The sequence below is a fragment of the Onychostruthus taczanowskii genome, unplaced genomic scaffold (assembly GCF_017590055.1).
Source record: "Onychostruthus taczanowskii isolate IOZ18803 unplaced genomic scaffold, ASM1759005v1 scaffold68, whole genome shotgun sequence".
Classification (NCBI taxonomy): Eukaryota; Metazoa; Chordata; class Aves; order Passeriformes; family Passeridae; genus Onychostruthus; species Onychostruthus taczanowskii.
In genome coordinates this window covers 2,701,367-2,705,222 of record NW_024504566.1, presented here as the reverse complement: position 1 = coordinate 2,705,222, position 3,856 = coordinate 2,701,367, and the positions used below count along the sequence as shown (strand labels likewise).

General features: G+C 39.8%; 1 protein-coding gene across 1 annotated transcript in view; it reads left to right on the top strand.

The window, feature by feature from the left end:
- Positions 1-2,246: 2,246 nt before the first annotated feature.
- Positions 2,247-3,856, top strand: part of MDFIC (MyoD family inhibitor domain containing) — a 50,542-nt gene continuing 48,932 nt past the window's right edge. Inside the window, exon 1 of the mRNA XM_041421012.1 lies at positions 2,247-2,384. The gene's annotated coding sequence lies outside the window, so the exon portion shown is untranslated. The remainder of the gene's footprint in view (positions 2,385-3,856) is intronic.

Sequence of the window (3,856 nt, the reverse complement as noted above, 5' to 3'; positions counted from 1 at the left end):
GGAAGTGGATTTCCTTGGCCTTAAAGGGGGTGGTTGCCGTGTTAGGACCAGCTGGTGTCAAAGGCACCATCAATCCCACAGCACTTCATGCTTTATGAAGTACGAATCCTCATCTACAACACAGCTGCAACCAGCTCTGCCCTGGCACCTGACAATTTACATGGTTTTTTACAGGATGCTTTACAGAAGGGTAATACAAAAGCTAGGTTGTGAACTCCAGGAACCAAAAGTACTCCAAACCAAGCACAACAGTGATCTTCAAATTCTCTTTTACTGCCCTTTTATGCATATATTGTGGGTATTTCTGCTCTTAATCTATATTTTTAAAAATATTTTAAGAAAATGATAAGCTTCACTTGTAATTATGTTATTTTACAATATAATTTGGTTCTAATTCCAAGTTTTTTATTTAGGCCTTTTAAATATAACTGCCTTTCCATTTCATCATTGCTGTGCTATAAAATATTTAGGACAGAGATCCTGCCATGATCCCAATACTGAAAAAAAACTGGTGAAGTTTAGAATAATACACATATGTTAAAATTACCTATTACAAAGTTGAAAATCATGTTCTCAGGCATAGCAGAAGAATAATTTGAACTCACAGGCACTGAGGTACAAGCAATCACAAAAAGATTCAATAATATTATTGTCCATTATTCAGAACTATTTAAGGGTGTTAAGAGGGAAGTAAAATGTCTTCAGTTTCCTCTGGTCCTCCCGACAGAAGGAAATCAGCACCAGTTAAAGAATAGCCTTGGGGAAGGAGCGGGTAGTGTTAGGATGGAGGGAAAATTTGAGTACCTAGACCTTCATTGACCCTTAAGTAATAGTTATTGACCACATTTTTATTTGAAGACTGATGCACAATTTTCCTACAGCATTTCCGAGGTGGCCATGTCTGCTATCCACAACTTCCTCCAACACAAACTATTTAAAATCCAAAACCACACAAGCACTAAGAGTTTGCCTTGGAAAATTCAAGCTCAAAATATAGCTTGAATTTTTAATAATGTGAGTAAACAACCCCTGCAGCAGTTACTTTTGGAACACTGTGGGCTTACTTTAAATAAACAACTTGCATCTTTCTAAAAAACTTTATTCTGCTCAGTGGCAAGTCTATTTTGACTGCAAGTAATATCTTTTGTATGGCTTGTGTAGGAGCTCTGTCTAGGAACTGGTGAAAAACAATTTTGTCCTGAAGACATGGGATTATATTGTACATGTCGTGCACTTTTAATATAAGTGTGTTTTAAAGAATCTTTTTACTAGAGAAAGAAACTTGGAGGGTTTTTTCATGGTGATGGTGGTGTGTGGGGTTTCTTGCCAAGTATGGTTTTGTGGGGGTTTTTGGGTTTTCTGTTTTGTTTTTTTTGTTTGTTTGTTTCGGTCAGGGTTTGGTTGTTTTTTTTGGGTTTTTTTTTTTCCCCTTTAATGAAATTTTAGCTTGCCTACAAACTGTATTTATTTTCTATTTACAAGGCTTTTGAATTTCTCTTCTCATCAATCAAGATTTGCCATAAATTGCCTACAAGACCTGAATTTTATGGTTTAGATAGAAGACTATATTGGAATACGTATGTGCAACAGCCAGTGCCTTGGTTGCTACAGTAAGATACAGTATATCTCAAAATTTTTAGCCTACTTGAAAGGCTGCTGGTGTTAGTATCTGAACTGCCCACTTCCTGAGAATTGTCAATAATATTTTAGAATGATATGTATTTTACAGGAAAGTAATCCAACAAATATTTGAAATTTGCTGAGTATTTGTTAGAAGCATGCAGTACTGTCGGGAAGTGCATATGCCAATGAGCTTTGCCTATCTGCAGTATCTCATTAACAGGAACCACATTTGGACCCATATTTTTACAAAAATCACAGCCTTTGGTATGCAATGTATTGCCTATTGCACAATATTTTTAATGTGCAATTTCAGTGAATTGTGCTTTTTGTGTATTGAATTATCATACCTTTTCTTAATCTGATTTTGTTTAGGAATGCCTCCAACTGCATCTGTTGTACTGTCTGCTGAAGATCCTGTAAATCCACTTAGCTGCTTTAAACTCTGCAACTGAACCTTGCCTGGGTAAGCTGTCCCATGATCTTTTTAAAGAAGATAAACTGAACGTCATGGGAGTTTACCATGTGGGTTTCATAGATAAGGTTAAAAAAACCCACCGAAATACCAACCTGGCGTGGTATCAGCTCTCCATAGGCATTTACTATCCAATGAAATATTTTGGAAGCAGGGTGTGGTTGGCTGAATTATTGCTCCTCCCACAGCTCTGTGCTATGTTTCCAGTTTCAGAGGGAAAAACACAAGCTTGTATGTTGAGAGTGAGTCATAACCTTTCTTCTGCTACTGACTCACTTGGGAGTTTGAGGTAAGTCATTCTACCTTATGTTTTGATCACTCTGCCCCCAGGACAGCAAGGAGGGGACTATGGAAAGTTATGCAATGTTTTCATAGATGAAAAGTGTAGATATAGAGACCAATATTATTATTACACAGTTAAATAATAGCTTTGTTTGCCCCAAATGGATTTTTTTCACACAACTTCTTTCCTACATAAAACATTTTCCCCCACACACATTTTCCATATAAATGTTTAAAGAAAGACTATGCTGCACAAAAAAAACCACCTTAGGTTACTGAAATACTAAAAAATTATAGTATTTTTCAGAGCAAAGCATGTGCACCTTTCATCACACTTCTCTTTTGCACCAACAATCACAAAAAATAAAACTGTAGAGTGGTGCAAAATTACTGATGACTTCTGAAATAAGAGTCAGAAGGGTGTGGAGTTCACATAGAACTGGCTCCTAGTCAGGTATTTACACTTCATCCTGGTTGTTCTGCAAGCATGTCAGGGAAAGGCTAAACTTTAAGAAGTTAACTTTTAAAAACTGAGTATATTGCTTAACATGTGTGATATCAATAAATATCTATCAGCTATAGTCTCTCATGTTAGGATGCTGATAGTCTATAACTTATTTTATATTCTTATTTTTTTTTTCTCAAAAAATATATCTGAATATCTCACTGTCATGAGACATACCAGTAAAGTTAGCATATTTACTAAACTATAATAAAATAATCTGCTTGTACATTTTAAGGAAAATACATTTTAAACCGGGACACATTTCAGTTGAGAAAGGTAGACATACTGTGTTTCCATAAGCAAGGCAAAGCATGTAGCTTATGGACACCAGCACATGTGTGAGCAATAATTGTAGTACCCTATGCTGTGGACAAGAACAGAGCATAAGACGGATGATCACATCAGGCTGTGCCATGGGAAAGAAGTGTTATTTCCTATTTGGAGAAAGTCCAGGTAACACTACTTGGCAGATGGTAGCTAGAGGAAGTAGTTTGCACTTTAGGGCTCTACGTTTGAAAACTGCTTGTTCTAATCTTTGTGTTCTTCGAGTATTTCTGTGTGCCCGCTGCGAAATCCTTTTAATGGATATACATGGGTACCCATGGATGTTACCAGTCAGGGCAGGGGTAGAAAGCTCGTACGCGCAGCAGGGCCCGGCGGGGGTGCAAAGGCCGGGGCCTGCGGTGCCGCACGTGCCGTTCCGCGCTCCGAGGCGCAACTGGTGGCGGGCGCTCCGTGACCCCGGCCAGCCTGGGAGCCGTCACGCTGCGTGCCCGGCACCGCTGCCAGCGCTGCAGCTGCACACCCTGCCCGGGCTGGAAAGCCTCCCTTTCACAGTTTCCCGAGGCCTTTTTTTCCCCTTTTTGCCTACTTCTGTCTGACGGATTACGGTCTCCCGGGGGAATTTCCATGGCTGGAGGCCCGGCCGGGGGCAGCGCGGCGCCCCGCGGCCGGCCGGCCCCGCGCAGCCCAGC